Consider the following 19,596-nt stretch of genomic DNA (forward strand, 5'->3'; position numbering starts at 1 on the left):
AGAAGCAGACGAAGAAAGAAGACAGGAACAAGAAGAGGAAAGAGTAGTAGAGGGGCTAGGGAAAAGAAGACAGGGACACGGAAGCAGTCAGCTGAGTAGGTAGGGAGTGAATGGGAGTGCGATTAACCAAGAGTGTGAGGAAGCAAAAACTTTTGATTTTGACTTTTAGTTTTGATTTTTGGTTTTCCCAATAGTCTTTCCCCAATATTCTCATTCCTTTTTTTTCTTTTATTAAGATCCAAAGTTTGGGGGTCATCTTATAATCAAGGTTGTCTTATAATCAAGTAAATACATCACTCACACTAATATGAATACTTAATGTGAATAATGTGTATTGATTTTTTTAATGCCTTTATTTTGTAGCTTTTCTGGATTTTTGTCAAGTCTATGGTTATCCATGGGTATCTGATTAGAGTTTCGTTTTCTGGAGATTAAGCAGCGAGCTGATGCTGTATGTTACCTTTTGCTAACTATGATGTGCAGCCGGCGATCCCTGAAATGTTTATTTCATACAGTGTGCACTATGCATGATGAATGAGTTATAAACACAGCTGGGAACTTCCCAGGGTTTGTTACCCAGAGCTCTCACACAGGGACAGAACTAGCCTCAAATAGACTTTACAGGGCAGGAAGAAGGTAGAACCTAGAGAGTGGGCATGACCAAACACTTCTCCCTCTACCCAGACATTGAAGAAACTGACTGGAGGCTCCAGATGGAACCTTGCTAGTTCCTGACATAGGTATAATAGGTCCTTATAAGTCAATCATCCTCAACTGCTGAATCCTGTTCAATTACGTAAAACCTGTATGTTTTCTCTTTTAAACCTATTTTACAAATCTCCATTAACTTAATATGCTTTTCCAAATAACAGAACCACAAAATATGATGAAACCACTAAAGTACCTTTCCAAATTTATTATAGAGACGTGACTAAGGATGTAGCTCTCCTTCGCTCATACAGGTGCTGTGCAGTATACTAACACATTAATAACAATTAACATTTACATTGCTTGTTACCTCAACTTCAAAGAGCCAACTTTAGGACTAAAGCTTGGTCATGGTAACTTAAAGTGTTAAAAGGCCTGCTGAGAAAACCCCACATGGCTAATTCCTTCCCAGCACTAAGCTCAACTCCCTATTTTAACATTTCCTTATGAGTCTGAAAGGACAAACCAGCTGCTGCAAAATGGCTGGAATTATCATGCAACTTTTTGACACGTATTTAAAATGGCTGATTTCACTTTGCTGCCATATGGTCAGACGAACCTACGCAAGATTTCATTAAGTCCAACTGAAAACCGTTAAACAAGAAAAGAACCGGTCACAAATCAGCAGTACAACAAAAGCCATTATTTCTGAAGCAGAGTGAGACATCAGTGTTTTGATTAACGGATTAATTTATCCTGCACAAGATAATGTGTGATTTCTTGCTTGCTGGACTCAGGGGAACCAGCAGAGCTGGGACTTGTTTAATCCATGCAAGCCATGGGAGTATAGTATATGAAGCAGACGTGATTACACCGGGCTTTATATGAGCCTCTGGATTTGGCTGTTTGACAAGATCGCATTGGAAATTCTTTTGTACCTATTATTGTATAGGAAGTAGCTGGGATGTCACATTGTGATCATTTCCCTATCCTGGTTCACCATAATTTGGGTCTGAATGTCACTTTATAACAAGAAAATTACCAACTACCGATCGTTATCAAGTCAATGGTATTCCTAGTGTCTTCTGAAACAATATATCTAACACAATAAAGGCAGCTCAACATGCATTCTACAGCCTTTAAAAGGTAATAAGATGAGTAATAGGTTAAAGCAGAAACTGGAATCACCATCCGAGAAGCCGTAGAAAAGTATACTTGGATTATTAAAAGGACATACACTTTAATATTATCGAATTGTCTCCTGTACTTGTTTTAGATTGTGAGCTCTAGGTCAGAATTGCCCATTGTTTCAGTCTCAATATTGATCTTCTATAGATCTTTTGTATGCTTACCTACTGATAAAGAATATGAAATCTTCTTTATAATGTATCCTTATGAATACATTATTCATTATTATCAAATAATTAATACCCCATGATCAGTTTGTTTTTTTTTAATAGCCCCGGATAACCTTTTATTTTCTGATCGCCAGGTTTATTGCACTCACACCTTGCCTATTTTGCCCCCTTACACCCATGAAAGATCCAGTTATCACCTTACCCCTCTTAACTGTGCTAAATTCAGCATACATTCAAGTGTTATATATATATACACACACAAACACAATTTATATAAACACGCGCACAGTTTCAAAAATATTTTTCAATCCATACCTAGGTGCATCTTCCAACCACAATCTATATATATGAAAGAGCATACCAAGGATTTCTGCTTAAGAATCATCAAGTTTGTATCTATGAAAACCACTGCTGTAGACTTTGTAGAGACTCTGTAGAGTCAAGAAGGATTTTACTCTTGAGACTATAGCAGATAAAAAAAAAAAGGTTTATTTTGCATTTTTCTTCCCCATTTCAGACACATGCGTATGTTTTCCATTAACTCATGAATAGGAAAGCCGTGCACACGTAGCATACCTGGCAGATGAACACAACCAGCAGTTACTATACTAAAGTGACATTTATTAATCTTTTCAACTGTAAATGTAAAAAAATCCATTCAAGGCTTTACATTCTCTTTTCTGCGGCTCATGAAACTTCAGACAGCTTGAGTTTCAACATTCTATTTTATTACAGATCTCCATGCAGTGGGATGCGTGCCAAAAATGTTCTGTTACTGTACTTCAAATGAGGACTTGAATAAGATCTCTGCTTGCAAAGAGCAGTCATGTAGGAGAGCAGTGTACAGCACTAACTGATCATTACACGAGGAGAACGGAAATAACGGGATGTAGCAAAGTGTGGCCAAACATTTCGCTTCCTATTACCTATCGGTGACAGTCTATTCATTGTCTTATGGATACCTGCTGCCTGTTACCAAGCAACTCCATCAAAAGAAACCTCAGGTTTATACAATTTTCATTTAGGTAGCAGAGGTTAACTCACTGTAATGGGATGATTTAAAACAAACACAGCAACCCTTTGCTTTCCACCGTTCAGACACGATACACAAAACCACAAAAGAGCGTGAAGAAAAAAACCCAAAACATTTTATACTTTGACACATCCTGATGTGTGAAATATTTCCTTTGATACATTTCTCAAAACACCTTCATATTTCACAATCTCTGTCATGTTGTTACTGTCTGCCAGACATCCGCTTACAGGAACGTGGGAAGGAAAAGAAAGCAACAACCTCACCACCCAACAATAAGGAAAGAAATTACGAGGGCTTGGAGTAGGGTGCTCATCTGAATGTCTGCTAACAGTTCCAGACGCAGCACAGAGCATGCAGAAAAACACAATGCAAGCTGCCAAATCAGTGGAGAATCTGCACATTGGCAATCTACCCCCCACCATCTTATTTCTGATAATGAAGACTACTTCAGATGCAGAAAGGTTACCAGATGGAACATCTTCCAATTTACAGCTGCTTATGATTTAAATTTCATTTCAAGTGTTAATGGTCTACAAGGGAACTCGGAACGATAAGCAACTGAGTCTTTGGCTTACGGCACTTCAATCAGTGCGCCAGAGATCACAGACAACAGGCTTGGGACTGATTACTGGGCAAAAAGGGCAAATGGCCTGTAGTGCCTCTTATGTACCTCCTTTTAAGATGACGCAGTGTGCGACTATGGTCTCACCCGTGTAATTTATCACCTGTTGGCTTTAAAATGCAAAGGGACAAATTGAATCCCAAATCTAGCCCTGCAAGATAGATTCCCATACCAAACACTCCTGCCTATTAGTGTCTAGGCTCAACTCTCATTTAAATATACCTCATTAGCCCAGATACACCAGGTGTTGGTTGGTCAAAATTGGTGTCATATTACCATACTTCACCATTAGCTACGATCTCATCAAGATGGAAATAAAGATAGCAGACACTGTCTATTGCTAAAGACATCTCTGTTTAAACACAAATGACCCAAATCATGTCCTGGTAAGGATGTTACAATTTAAAAATGTTGTAACTCATTATGTACATTTTCGTATTACAATAAATTATATACAGTAATACATGCAAGGATCTCAGAATTTGCAAACAATGCTATTTTATTTAATTGTTGAGTGGCTTGAGATGAAGAGGGAAGTGGTAGTGTTCCATGTACACTCCATGTAATATTGCTAATTTTATATTGATTTATTTTTCAATAATTGTCTGAAAACCCACCTTTTGCAAGACGCCAAGAACCTTTCTTCCTAACACTCTCAGCCATCATCATAATCAAGCCACCTGAACAATAAACTTCAACAGATAATCCGGACCCGATTAACTCATCCCCATCCAAGCAGTCCCCTCCTGTTTCACTTCCCCCTCAACCACCGGCTAGAATATAAGCGCACAAGAGCAGGGCCTGCTTCTCCTTTTGTACCAGTTTGTTATCATGCGTGACTTCAAATAATCCCCCCGATTGAAACAGTGCTACGGAATCTACTAGAGCTATATGAATAAATGTAATGTAAATAACTAAAGTTTTTAAAATATAGTTTGCAAAATAGTAAACAACGCAAACCGCATTAAAATGCATTTCAATGTTGTAACAAAAAAACGTGTGTGTAAAATATGCCTATATACAAACCCTATATACCACATCAGTCTAAATCTCACGCTGTTTCATTACAAATGCTCAGGGTAATAATACAATCTCTTCTGGCTGGATCAACAATTAACAAGAAAATGCAGTTTGGATTAGCGCTGTCAGAAACAGTCACCCGGTAATTAGCTTCTGCAACCACATAACAGGCGACTGCTGATATTAGAAAGACAAGCGGCGTTTAGGATTTTCACAGCATACGAGACCAGACACAAAACATTTATAAACAGACGACACATGTCAACTGAGAAAAGAAAAGTTAGACTGTGAAATAGAATGCAAAATAATTGCATGCTGCACAGGGATTCTATTACAATCCCTATTCAAATCACCAAAGGAAGAGCAAAGCTAAATTGTTTTCACTGATAGACAAAGTATAGGAGGGCAGTATCTTTATTGTGGTGCAAGGCTGTGGTGCATGAGAAACCCAGTTAAAATAATAACATAGCCTTGCCCAGGGGCGGACTGGGCCGGGGGGCAGGGGGGCAATTGCCCCCCAGGCCGCCCTAAATCCGGGCCGGTGGGCCGGACGGACGAGCATTCAATGCGGCTGCGGCCGCAAAGTTAAAAACTAAGCGGCCGCGAGCAGGATTGAATGCGGCCGTCATGCGTACCTGGCGTGGGGGGGAGGGGGGCGGTCCGCCCCGGCTGCCGCTCATCTGAGGGGTGCCACCATGCCGGCACGCCTTCAGAAACGATGCGCGCGGCACAACATTGAAGCCACGCCCACCGTCTTCCGCGCTCAGTGCACCGGAAGGACAGGAAGAAGAAGAAGAGGAGGAGGAGGAGGAAAAGTGAGAGTGAAAGAAGAAAAGGTAGGAAAGAGTGGATTAGTAAGTGTGTGAGAGTTATGGGTGTTATGCTGAATGTAAGTGTGTGAGAGTGATGGGTGTTATGCTGAATGTAAGTGTGTGAGAGTTATGGGTGTTATGCTGAATGTAAGTGTGTGAGAGTGATGGGTGTTATGCTGAATGTAAGTGTGTGAGAGTGATGGGTGTTATGCTGAATGTAAGTGTGTGAGAGTGATGGGTGTTATGCTGAATGTAAGTGTGTGAGAGTGATGGGTGTTATGCTGAATGTTTGTGAATGAGGGTTTCAGATAGCATGGATGTGTAAGTGTTGGGGGATAGCTTGGCATAGGGAGTCCGTAATCACATTCCTTTCATGCCCAGATTCCAGCATGTAGTGGCTGCCTAGGCATGATAGGAGTGTGATTGCTGTTATAAATTATTTTTTGGTCCAACTTCGGTGTGTTAACACTTTTATTGGACAGAATAATTCAATGACAGTATTAATATATATATATAATTGCAAACAGCAATCACACTCCTATCATGCTAAGTCAGCCAGCACATGCTAGAACCTGGGCATGATAGGATTGTGATTGTTGTTATATATATATGTGTGTTTGTGTGTATATATATGTTAATATTGTTGTTGATTTTTTTGTCTAATTTTGGTGTTACTTTTAATAAAGTATTTTAAAGGTTTTTTTTGGTTTTTTTTTCCAGTTTTGGCCAAGTGAATGCTGAATTTTTAGTTTCAGTCCAGAATTTTCATTTCGGTGCATCCCTACTATATACTATGCCAGTCACTAAAGTGGTAAGCCTACACCACATCAATGTTTGGCTTAGTATATAGTGATAGGGGTTGTCAGTGTCTGGCTCAATGTATAGGCACACATTGACGGTGGTACCGCATAATCCCTAAGCATATAATGATAACAAATATGCTGTACCCCTGTCAATGTTTGCCTAACCATAGAAACTATGCAGTTTTAAAGTGTGTGTGTGTGGGGGGGTGCCACATACAGGGTCTGCCACAGGTGCCAAATACTCTCGGTACCCCCCTGCATCATGCAGCTGTCAGACCCAATGGCCATGCCTCAGCTCCTCTTCCCACGTCTTAAAAGTGGTGGGATGAAGAGCTGAGGCATGCGGTGCGTGCACGCCGGCCACTTTAATTTCATTAGGCGCTGGTGGAGTGACTGCCGCACGACGGCCGCTTTCAATGTCGCTCGCAGCCGCTTTGATGGTGCAACGGGCCAGTTGACTAGACTTGCCCCCCAGGCCTTAGGCTGCCAGCCCTCCCCTGGCCTTGCCTTATGGTAAGAACAGAGCCTGCCCGTACAAGTATATATACACATGCATACATACACATATACAGTCAAACAAGTACACCCTCTTTGAATTATATGGTTTTACAGGACATAACAATCATCTGTTCCGTAGCAGGTCTAAAAACTAGGTAAATACAACTTCAGATGAGCACCACCACATGACACACCGTGTCATGATTTATTCAACAAAAATAAAGCCAAAGTGTAGAAGCAATGTGTGAAAAACTAAGTGCACCTTATGATTCAATAGTTTGTACACCTTTGGCAGCAATAATTTAAGATAATCGTTTTCTGTCTCTCATAATTATGGAGGAAATTTGGCCCAATCTTCTTTACAACGTTGCTTCCGTTTATTGAGGTTTTCGGGCATTTATTTATGCACAGATCTCTTAAGGTCCTGCCACAGCATTTCAATCAGGTTGAAGTTTGGACTTTGACTGGGCCATTGCAACATCTTTGTTATTTTCTTTTTCAGCCATTCTGTTGTAGGTTTTGCTGGTGTGCTTGGGATCATTATTACTTCTAAGCTTTAGCAGTCCAACAGATGGCCTCACATTTGACTCCTTCATATAAAGAGGAGTTCATGGCTGACTCAACAACTGAAAGGTTCTCAGGTCCTGTGGCTGCAAAACGAGCCCAAATCATCACCCCTCCACCACAGTGCTTGACACTTGGTACGAGGTGTTTGTGCTGATATGCTTTGTCAAATGTGGCACTGTGCATTACGGCAAAACATCTCTACTTCGGCCCAAAGGACATTGTTTCAGAAGTCTTGTTGTTTGTTTAGATGCAACTTTGCAAACCTAAGCCATGCTGTCGTGTTCTTTTTAGAGAGAATAGGCTTTCTCCTGGCAACCTTTCCAAACAAACCATACTTGTTTAGTGTTTTTATAACTTTACTGTCGCCCAATGATGGAATTTCAGGAGTCACTGTGCAAGAGCGGAGTAACGGGACCGGAAGCAGGGTAACCACACTTCCCTGAGTGTTGGGCCATCAGGTTTCTGTGGCCACATACCAGGACGCTGAGATAGCAGCAGGAGGTATCCAGAACAGATAATAGGATATAGAGATCTCTGGCAGCTATGGACAGAAAAGGCAAGACAGAGCCAAAGGAGTAGAAACAGGTTACAGGGACAGGACACCCCTCTGCTGGGGCACACCTTATAAAGGAAACAGAAGCTGAAACTAAGAGCAGGACAGGAATCAAAGAATCAGAAGTTCAGGACAGATCATAAGGAAATCCAGGAATGGATTGTACAGAAACAGGGGAAACCAGAGATATGCAGCTCCGCAGCCTGGATGGACAATATGTCTATGAAGCTTTACCTTACACTATAGGTAACGGATTCCTTTTACCCATAGACTGATTTTGTACTTTCCGTAATGTCTCATTAACAATAGCAGAATGGTTAGAAAACGGAAGCTGAGAAAGAAAGGCAGAGGGGCTTTGAAGAACAGGGGCTGATGGATACCTCTACCCATTTAAATACAATTACAGGAGCCGATTCTCAGCATTATGGGCAGTGTCTACGAGCTATCAACAAACACAAGACCTTTTTTTTGTAATTTGTCACATATCATTCTTCTGCTTAGAAGAGTTAATCTGCATAATATCCTATTATCATCACTCTCTTTCTGAGGAGCCTCTTCAGCTTTCTAAGTGTGAGCACTGCCATGGCAGAGAAACCAGCTGCAAATAAATCTGGGTTAATTTACATAAATAGCTTTTACACCAAGAAATAATAATGTGCATACTTAGATATATCTGATCAATCTCTCATTCAGTCTGAGGTTGACCATCACTTTAATTTAAAAAGACTGGGTTTGGGGAAGAGGGTATGTATAAAGATTTTTTCTGGTGCATGGAACGATCAGCACAGCAACCTAGATCAAGAGAGTAAGATATAATGAGCATGGCCCTCCACAGACTCCATCAATGTTTCACACTATACACAGTCAATAGGTATGGAAAAATTTGAATTCTCAGACTAAAACCTAAAACCTATACATTACAAGCTTACATTCTAGAGGATATTTAATATACTGTTTTCATGCGCAGCCCTGTGGAATCTACTGTTGCTATACAAATAAAAGATAATAATCTTAGCACCCAAAAGAATGTTTGTACCGACAGCACCACTTTACCGTCGTATTCAGGAGGGCGAAGGCCATGCGCGGATCCCCAGGCCCAGCTCAGCTCTCACTGTTCTGCGCTCAGCTTGTGCTCCTATAGCATTATATTTATATACTAATATCTGGGGAGCTCACTAGCTTGGGGTTGACTGCACAACCCCCAATGTTTGAGAGACCTTTACCATAGCAATTCACATGGCTTCTGGTATTGTGCCAGTATGAAGTTCTGAATATCAGAGGCATGTACGCTGCTCTCATATGTAGAGATAGGGTAATACTGGAAGTAACCAGCATCCAATGTCAGGTGATCTCAGTTTATACTTGGTATAGTAAATCTGAATAAATACATACGCAACAGTGGTATTCAATCTCTCTTAAGAGACACTGACGTCTTAGGATATGAAAAACCTCTGGTTCTCATAAAAGAACAATGATTGTATAAACTTTTCAATACGTTTTATTTTTCTGCTGATAATTATTCTGCACCCTGATAGGCGCTGGGGAGAAAGGTAACTTTAACAGTGAGCACATAGTTGCAAATCATGATATCACAATTAGTTGTTTTTAATAGGTGAATCTAAGATGTTGGGTAGCAATCTCATAAGTCAAGTAGAGAAATGCTAGCAATCGCTGAACACGTGCTTTTCAACCCAAGGATTCAATCTTTGGCTTGGTTTAAAGGGGTGCTATCACTTTTACAACTAACAATTTCTTACAAAAACTACAGGGTTTCTGTTCTGCCTATAGTTTTTAGAAACTCAGATGCATGGCAAAGGGGCGACATAACTGGCATATATATTTTCCTGTCTGGACGTTTCCTCTCTTCTCTTGATTCCGCTTTGCAAAGGCAACTTTAAAGGGTGAATGCATCCATCATATGCACTTTAATATGTATGGTAGTTATGTCTACTTTAATCTTTTATAATTTTTTTTTTTTTACCAGTGCAAATGTATGAACTATATCCTCAGCTCCTTGGTTTACAGGGAATTCAGCCAATACACCGACTACCAGGTCCATCCCTGGCTCACTTGACCTTCTCCATGGACAGAAAGCATTCTCAGGGCTTTTGCACCTCTGTCCTGAGCTCTGTTTAAAGGCTGTCTAGTACAGCGTGCTCCAAGGGGTTCATGTATAAAGTTTATATAGAGGCAAAAAAGGTTACCATTTTCACACGCCTACCCAGAATCCCTTGCATCAGTGGCAGCACTAGGCGATTTCTGTGAGAACAGCAAGTCTCTGGGCTTGTCTGGCGGTTGTAGATTAGTGTATAATAATGCTATCCCCATAATTTTAAGTGGAGGGGTTTTCCATCACCTTTATGTGGTGTGTGCTTCACTGATTTCAATGCGGTTTATGCATTCTTCATGAATTAGCTGTAAATAAGCTGCTATCACAATGATCTGTATGCAGAAATGTGATCTGACTGTAATAATAAGAAGAATGAATGGTCAATAAAGGTAAACATTCTTTTTCCTAAGTCATTTTAATCGTTCAAGGCCTGGACAGGACTATCTTATATGACCACTCGTCCAGCAGACACCATTTCATGAGACTTAACATTGTGCCACAAAATACTTTTGCGGAAACTGGGGAATGCTGCCATGTCCTGGTAACCAAATCTGACCCCAAAATGAAGATCAGAACCAACACTGTGTGATTGTCGGTGTAATAGCTTCAAATGTTGCATTAACGGACCCCGCCACGCTCATTATCTGCACTGATAACTGCGAATAGAGTTTTAATCAGTTTTGACAGGCAGCCAATGTGTATTACCCACAGAGTTGAGATCCTGTGCGTCACTGGAAGGCACTTAACTACTTTTAATATCTGAAAAGTAAATTATTTCACTTGTTAATTTCCCATTCCATTAAGATTGGTTACACATTTCTAAATATCTCACTATTGCGCGGTATTCTATTTAACCCTGGGCTCTACAGAAGACACACCGCAAAGCAAAGGGCTTAAACAGTGAATACAAATACACTACGCATTCTAAAACACGTATGTTTGTTTCTCGACTATTCTTACCATGCATTACACGGTACTAAAATGAAGTACACAGAATTCATACTTAGTTAGATGTCATATGTGATATGTTCCAATTAGACACTTGCACTCCTAACTGGCCTGCAAATTATCAAGTATCTTTTCGGGAGAATGAGACTGCATTACTACTACTTCCCCATAGACATGGAAAATAAAGCATTGGTAATTGTCCGCATGACAAAAGGCAAAGCTCTACACGGCTTGGCATTTCTTCTATCAGTGATGGAGGCTGATGCCATGCTGTCCTGAGGGGCAATGCTTTCGGAACAGAAAGATTTCTTTCTGCATTTTGTACCATTAACACGTCCACTTATTTTGTCTTCATTTGCCTGTGTGATTCTGTACCGCCAACATCCTGCTGTGCTTTCCAGTTGACAGATGGAAGTGACAGAGCTTCACAGCCTTGGGTTCTCATAAGGAACTGTACCACTTAATGTTACAATAGCTGCCTCGAAAGGCAGCACTATCACAATCCCCCTTGTGGCATTTAGTGCAAGCGCCAAACAAACAACAGTTGTCTTGTCAGAGTCTAGACATCTTGCTGTGTAACACTTGTCTTTCATCAGTAAGTGTGAATTAAAGGATATTGGCGACAGTGGGCCTTCTGAGCCTTCGTTTTCCTGAGGGACCCTTCATGACTAGCACACACGCCATATTGTAATTCCTCTACTCCTTAAATATCTAGAATTGATGTAAGTCAAAATTGCTTTACTAAAGAGGGTGACAACAAATGCGATACTTCTTTATAATGATAAAGCCACATTAGACTGGTGAGGGATGCAGCAGTTTGCAGCATAATGGCGGCATCCATCAAGGACAAATGTTTGTAGAATTGTAAACTTAAATCTGTTATAGGTCAACACTATTCACTGAGCAGTAGTCATATAATTACATTGAAATCTAGTTTCATCCACTAACAACAAGGCAACTTTCAATCTCTAAACAGATTGTAAAGGGGCTGGCATTTTTGCATTTTTACTAGATAGGCTTGAAAGCCCACACATGTTTTCTTGCCAACATGTATAAGCACTGGTCACGGTAACTGTAACCATCTGGAGGAAGAAGAGATGTGCTCAGTGACATATTCTGTTTAAAAGACGAGATAGGCAGTCTTGGACTAGAGCGGGAGGTTCAGGGACTAGAGCGGGAGGTTCAGGGACTAGAGCGGGAGGTTCAGGGACTAGAGCGGGAGGTTCAGGGACTAGAGCGGGAGGTTCAGGGACTAGAGCGGGAGGTTCAGGGACTAGAGCGGCAGGTTCAGGGACTAGAGCGGCAGGTTCAGGGACTAGAGCGGCAGGTTCAGGGACTAGAGCGGCAGGTTCAGGGACTAGAGCGGCAGGTTCAGGGACTAGAGCGGCAGGTTCAGGGACTAGAGCTGCATGAGCTGCATGTGCTAAGCAACCCACTTAAAACCGTACAAAAAAACCTCTTCAACAAATGCAGTTTATGTACCATTAAAATGAACAAAGGCTGTAAATGTGAAGCCATTTCACGCACATTTCCACCACCTAAACTCAATGTTTCTTTATTATTAAATACTTCATCATTTTTGTAACATACTAGAGAATCTAGCAGCATCAGACCAAGGAAAAAGGACACTTGGAGAAGACCCAACCAGAAGATTACAGGAAGAACAGGATGTTCGGTTCCCTAACTAAATGACGTTATTGCTGTCTCTATCAATAACGTGAAACACACTCACTTAAAATAAATAAAACGGGGGTAAAAAACCCCGTTGAAATATAAAGAGAGACCGGTTGTTTTATAGTCGTATCTTAGAGGTAATGACATCTTGGCATCTTGGTCCAGGTTGAGCCAGATCAATATGTTTGGACTGGGTTACATGTGCCTAGGACGCAGTGAAAGGTCTTCCCGGGAGCATATAAGCAAATAACACACCTAATAGTTAACTGCGGATTCTATATCCATTTTGCCCATATTTTAGAAAATGACCAGGGGTATCAGCGTCAGCGAAGTTAGAGCATGTCCATAATACAAAAAGTCCCTTGGGGAAAAAAAAAGGGCACAGTGAAGAGAATACCACATGCATACTTGAAATAAAATAGTGGTTTGCAAAGAGTACCTACAAAGGTCTCTAAAATTAGTTGTGTTTTGCTGTATCTGTTATATGGGTGGTTCTTTGTTGATATACCTTTTTTTGTTTTCAGCTGTAGTGTTGCAAGTAGTGAATAGGTTAATTCTTGCAGCAACTTTGACTTTGTTATTGTATACAGCAAATGGCTGCTTCAGCAGAAAGGCTGGGCTAAATTTGAGGACAAGTGCAAGCTGGAAGGCACGGAATCTGATGTTATCAGGGTAACAATTGTTTAGGCACCTATAACAAATTACCTAGATTATAGTCCACGGGTGAGAAGAAGTATATAAACATTGCAATGTCAACACCAATGAGACTGTATAGAAGAAATTCAATTAAAATAACCATTATAGGGAGCTGATGAGCTGCTTTAAAATCTAGTTCTACTAAATCAAAAACTTCTATTCCTCAGTAAATAGCAATGAATTCTAAAATATCCACCTATATGTTAATATATTTCAGGAGAGCCGAAGTTACCCAAGCCAATTAAAAAAGCCAAATAAAGTATGGGGCAGACTCATGAGAATGAATCGAACTCTCTTTGGTATTGGCTGGGGGTTCACTATTACTTTATGTAAAATACATTATTAAAATATAAAACAGAAAACTTCTTCCTTACTTAATAGATTCTGTCTGAAGGTCTCTCTATATGCGGGGCCTTTTTGTTAACACATTTGCAATTGCATCTGGCCTCCTCCTCGTACTTACTGCTTGCTGTTTTTTGCTCTTAATCTATGCTGTATGTTTTAAATTGAAGCATATTATGTGAGCTTAATGGCTTCCTGGGTTCCATAGCCGCAGATTACGGAGATATATTAACTATTATCCAATAGATGTAATAATGTGCTGTTGATTATTGTCACCCCACCAGACAGCATTACTCTAATAAACGTCATTATATAGATCATGATGGAGGGATTATTATCACGGAATGATCAATTCCTTATTCCCTAGAATATAACCTATCGTAAAATATAGATTACTACTTACTTTTTCCATCATATTCAGCATATTGGGCTTTTTTACCATATTTAAATATTGGAATTTGACTGAAAGAGGACAATATAACGCGTTCCCTAAATTGGGATACATATTTTTTGGAAAGCGCTCATTTGTGATGCCTACAAATAAACAGCAGTGACAAAGATATCTGTAAATCTCAGTTCAGAGATGTAATGAGGCTACTTTGAAATGTATTAATCACTGGCTTCCGTATGCTGAAACATAGTTAACACATTATAGCTGACGATGCATCATTAACTTTGTGAATGGATACTAACCGGTACCGTGTAAAATTCCTTTAGCGATGCTGGGGCCGTTTGCCACGGAGAAAGCGGAAGACGCCAATTAACTGTGATCATGATGATGAGAATAATGACACTGAAAGATCCCAATAAGTCAATAGAAGGTTTTAACACAACAAGCCCTATACTGGCATTGATACAATTATTGCAAAGTGTAATCGGAGAGCAGATACTGAAAGCAAAATCCAGCAGCACACCCAACGCAGCTTGCTTGTGATATACAATTATGGGAAATTTGAGGCTCCCAGCACAATAGCAATTACTAAAAACTGAAATCATTAAGAATATTAATATCATAAGAATAGTAAGATTAATAGAAGATAAAAACGGTATATGCGATCAGAGAAACAATATTAAATATTTATAATTAAGTTGCTCAGCAATTCAAATTATTAAAGAATGCTCACACATGCATCAGCTGTACCTAATTCCATTTCACTGATCACAGTAATGTGTTACCAGCTGAATGTTCTCCTCTCCCTTAATTTGATTGGCTACTCTTCAGGCTCACACTACTACACAATGGTATATAATAATGATCTAGGCAGTATTATATACCACGATTACACAGTGGTATATAATACTGCCTAGATCATTTCAATGTTAGTATAATTAACGGTGCATCATATATAAATACGGACAATCGGCTTTGCAATTTGTACTGATATTTGTAGTAGACACTACCTCACAATGATAGCTCTAATACAAAATTTAATGTGATTAAAAATACGTATCTACTAATGACATCATAAACAACCCTCAAAACCTACTCTACGGTGGGACAGAGGTTCTGCTGCAGAGGTGGTTAACATTCCTTATTACGTATACATACGTTACAAATTCTCCAGCGTTCAACGTATCCCCACTGTTTCACCAGCAATATGATGAAACATAACGGGTCTGATTGTGCGAACAAATCCACTTCTAATAAATACAACTGCTTTGGGTAATGCCTAGTAGTCATAGCTTTGAAGGCCTGAACTGCTCTTGTGATTAAATGCCTTATTGACTTGAGCTGAAGCCTGAGAAATGGGTAGTGTATAACTGATAATAACACACAGTCTATCACAGGAAGGAGGGCACTAATTGCTGAATAGATCAATTTCTTGGACTAAAAATGAGAAATGCTGTATTCTCAAAATCTGAAGCATTCTATTGCAATCTCACAGCAGTTGCTTAGTGAATGAAGATGAATACATTTCAAGTGAAGTTCAATGTACGAGTACAACATATTCAAACATATATCACACAAAGGCATTTTTTCCATTACTTTGAATAAAATGCACATTTATTATGCATTAACTTCCATTCCATCACTCTGAATGTTGGAATTAAAGTTACATTCGCACTTTTACAATAAGACCGTAATCATTGTTGCATTATAAAGCAAAGGAAGTTGTGTTCAGATAACATTAACCCTACAGAACTTTCTCAAACAGAAACTCGGTCTCATATGTGATTAAACTGTGGACAGCTCCATCTGCCATCGTTTCTGGTTTTTTATCTATTTATCTCACCTTCACTTATTAACCCCTTATTGACAGTTGCCGGTCCGGGCACGTCATGCACATAACATCCAGTTAGTGACAATTGATGTGCCAGGACCGTCATAGCTTTAAACAGGTGCAGAAAGCCATCTACACAAAAAGCAAAAAACCATAAAAAAAATTGGGTATTTCTAAACTCAGGACAAATAGTAGAATCTATTTAGCAGGTTTTTCATTAGCTTTTATAGATGTTTAAAAGATTTTTCAAGTAAAAGTCAGAAAAAGTAGCTTTTCACAAAGGGTACAAAAATAAAATCAGCCATTGTCACGAAGGGGTTAACATTAAGTGTATTTACAAAGTATTGGTTGCATGACCATGACATGGTAACACCAGATAGGTACCAACCGGACACTGTCCAAGGTGCTGAAAATGGATAACTGGACATACAAGCTGCTTGCATACCTTTTAGGGAAAAGAAAAAATGTCGGTGCGCTAGACATTCTTTCCTAGGGTGAGGAAATGATATATAAAGAAGCGCAGACAGTTTTTGTTTTTTGTATGCATACCTTTTAGGGCAGATCGGCTGGAGGATGAGGGTGTATCTGTCAAGCTATAAAGAGTTTCCTTTGTGTTATTTTCATCATCTTTTATTTACATGGTGCCAACAACATATGCAGCTCTTCTTACAATACATACAATACATGCAAAGGGTATGACAAACTGAGACAAACAGTTCCATTCGGTGAAGAGGGGCACTGCTCGCAAGCTTACAATCTCTGAAAGCCCACAGATTTAAGTCCCAGATGCCTGTAAATGAGATCTGGTACATTAAATTACCTCTGAAAAGACAAGCCTGCTATTTGCTGAAAGTACCGTATATTCAGTTGTACATACAAAGAGCAACATCCAACTCTCTAGTATACTAAGAACAGCTTTTAGTCTATGAGAGCTGGTGTCACCCCCGCCAAATGATTAGTATTGCTCATTTTAAATGGTATAGATAACACAAATGATGTAAAATGTAGCTTATGGTGCTTTTATGAAAGTAGGGTTATTTAACAGCAACCAAAGGGCCATTTGCAGTAACCAGATGTGGCAAGTTAGTAGAAACAAGCTGGGCGTCAGGACAAATGTCCGAGCAAGATAACACATACGCGCAGCTCATGTCATGATGTAAATGCCAATGGACCAAATCTACACAAATAGCCCCCCTACCAACTGTAACCATTAAACCAAAATGAGATGATCACACAGCAGCTGTTCTTTCCCTTCCTCAGATAAATGAAAATCAGGCAAACTCTGATGTTTCTGCGAAAGGGTTTCGTATCAACTTTAAAACACCACACAATTGGACAGGGTATTTGTTTAAAAAATACCATATGATTTATTGATAATTTTGAATTGCAAACTTTTATAATATGGTGAGAACTTTAAAGGCGATAGAGGCAAATGCTCCTGAATTGTACAGTGTACAGTGCGCACAATGTCATATTTTGAACACACCCGATTATTACAACTTGCCTGGCAGCAATTCCTTCACCATGCTTCTCCATAAGTGGCATTATATGTAGGCATAACTTATTTCTCTACATCAGTTACCATTTGATTCTAAGTTCACAAGAGCTGGGCTCTCTTCTTCTACCAATATGCCTTAGTCTATGTTAACGTTACTGTCAATTTTGAATGGTCTTTGTTAAACACTTTTCCTATGGTAACAGCTCTACAGAATTAGCTGGCGCTATATAATGAAATGTAATATAAGAAGTTACTTTATTCTCTGAATGACTCACTCTTTCACATGTCATACGGATTCACAGTGAAGGTTGTTTAAAGGGTAGGCAGCTACAGGCACATTCTTTGTCATATTAATGTTTGACAGCACAGCGAGACTTTGGATGGGAAAGGTTTACTAATATTTCTGCATGATAAACGAAATCATCCAATATAACAAAACTAAGTTGCTCCAGAACGGTTATGTGTACTCGGAGAGAAAACAGTAATGCTGAAGTGTCATACTTTGGAGTGTCGCTTATTTCTGTTCACCTGTGACTCCACTACTTCCTCTGGACTGGACTTTCTTTAACCTTGAATCGTTTAATGTGCCTAAGTATTGCGGCTTCGGTTTAACACCCCCCCCCCCTCCTTTAATGTGCCGCCACATACATCAGTTTCAAAAGCTTTTATCTCTTGTTGCAACTTCAATCTCTCGCTTGGTCGATCGCCAGTAACACAAAGACCGTGCTAACTCCACCAGGAGAAAGAGTTATTATATTCCACAGGTGTCTGCGAAGCAGCACTTTGAATTGTAACCAGCTGAAAGATGAAAGCCTTAAATGTCAGTCCAAAGGAGGGCAAAACAATTCAAAAAAGACCAAAACAGAAAAAAGATGAAGGTGGACAAAATGCCCAGCAACTAGAGCTCTCCTACATGAATGTTAATATGCTAACGGTTGGCTACATGGTATACTAGGCTAGATGGGTGCTAGCAAACATCACTATATTCAATTCACTTCAGGTGCATCAAAGGGAAAAACACACACAAAAAAAACCAAACAACAAAGCTGTTCTGGCTGTAAAACACAGTGCTTTTATGAAAAACAAAACAAAGCAAAACTCTGGTGTACTCAGTAGTTGATGTTTAATTTTTACATATTCCAGATGATGGTACATGCTGTGTAGAAGCCCCTTAGCAATGCACAAATCTGCACTGGGAATATTTGTTGATTTATGCACCTCCAGGGCCTATATTTATGTCCTCCTGTAAAGCTATTCTCCTAAACGATACATAATTGGGACATCTTTTAAACAAGACTGTCCCTAGGGTGAAGCTCTTTTCTAGATCTTGGTACAGACCAGGATAAGGAATATTGGCAACAGCTTCTGATATAGGCACAGATACAACAAATAGTCTTCTACAATTACAGGTGTTCTCAAAGAATTGTAGGGGCTCCAGCCTTTGTGTTGTTGAAGAAACAGAATTAATGAGTTTTATGTTTGCAATTTGATTTTTCTAAAGTTTTCTTTGATAAGCAATGTTATCACCTTAGCTGTCAAAGTAACATTCTTGCAGACTGGACCATTATATTAGATAAGGAAAACACTATACGATTGTCTCCTCCAAAACCTTCCCTTTCTATGGGATAATCTGGTCCACAAAACTCTTACATTGATTCATTTTCAATGGGGGTGATACTTGTTATTTGTCTACAAATCCCTAACCTTAAATTTAAACCATTTTAAGAAGATTTCTTGGAAAACATGTAAACTTAATAAGGTAGCAATCACTTTAAAAAGCCGTTTTACACAGATTACTATAAGAAATACTTTCGCATACTATATTAGTATACCAGCCACTCTAAATTTTAGGGGGCAAAAAAGGATTTAAACTGAGTTAATGCAGGACTTTTTTTTCCATGGTTGTTGTATGTTACCGTAAGAACAAAATAAACAATATCATTTCCTCACCCTAGGAAAGAATTAGCAAGTCAAATATTGAGTCAGGCCTCCAGCATATGCTAAGAAGATTGCTTTGATCTTATCCACTCTAAAAGCTCCATTATTGAATTTATACTCTGTGAACACATACTAGGCCAATATACAATGCACACATAACCACACTGTTTGAAGAAGCCCGAAACAGTGCTTGACAAGTAAAATATGATGATTATATATATAACATTTTACATACATAAAAACAAACACAC

General features: G+C 39.4%; 1 protein-coding gene across 7 annotated transcripts in view; it reads right to left on the bottom strand.

Annotated features, from left to right (window-relative positions):
- The window catches only part of LOC149300883 (RNA-binding protein Musashi homolog 2-like), a 284,563-nt gene that overhangs the window by 59,297 nt on the left and 205,670 nt on the right, over positions 1-19,596 (bottom strand). The window lies entirely within an intron of this gene.

Source organism: Sceloporus occidentalis, unplaced genomic scaffold, assembly GCF_023333645.1.
Source record: "Sceloporus occidentalis isolate IW3139 unplaced genomic scaffold, rSceOcc1.0.p SCAF_22, whole genome shotgun sequence".
Lineage (NCBI taxonomy): Eukaryota > Metazoa > Chordata > Lepidosauria > Squamata > Phrynosomatidae > Sceloporus > Sceloporus occidentalis.